Source organism: Sinocyclocheilus grahami, unplaced genomic scaffold (genome assembly GCF_001515645.1).
Source record: "Sinocyclocheilus grahami isolate Dianchi unplaced genomic scaffold, SAMN03320097.WGS_v1.1 scaffold2738.1, whole genome shotgun sequence".
NCBI classification, from domain to species: domain Eukaryota; kingdom Metazoa; phylum Chordata; class Actinopteri; order Cypriniformes; family Cyprinidae; genus Sinocyclocheilus; species Sinocyclocheilus grahami.
Genome location: NW_015507916.1, coordinates 8,532 through 8,837, shown reverse-complemented (window position 1 = coordinate 8,837; position 306 = coordinate 8,532). Strand labels below are relative to the sequence as shown.

The 306-nt window shown below is 55.2% G+C and overlaps 1 pseudogene; it reads right to left on the bottom strand.

The window, feature by feature from the left end:
- The window catches only part of LOC107575589 (scavenger receptor cysteine-rich type 1 protein M130-like), a 5,552-nt pseudogene that overhangs the window by 2,155 nt on the left and 3,091 nt on the right, over nucleotides 1–306 (bottom strand).

Below are 306 nucleotides of genomic sequence, written 5' to 3'. Positions count from 1 at the left end.
TTGTGTTTACAGTCATGTTTTCCCCAGCCTGGAGAAGAGCAGCTCCACAGGGACGTCTCATTCCCCTCACACTCCACCTCATCCAGCCATATGGGTCCAGAACCAGGACCAAACCAGGCTGGTACCTGCTGGTTACTAAGGGCCACTCCACACTGCAGCTGTCTGCACACCACAAGTGGATCTTTAATATCCCAGGAGTCATCACACACTGTCCCCCATGAGCCGCTGTGAAAAACCTCCAGCCTCCCTGCACAGTCTCCCCCAGAACCCACCAGCCTGATGGACCCGCGACCTGATATTCAGAGA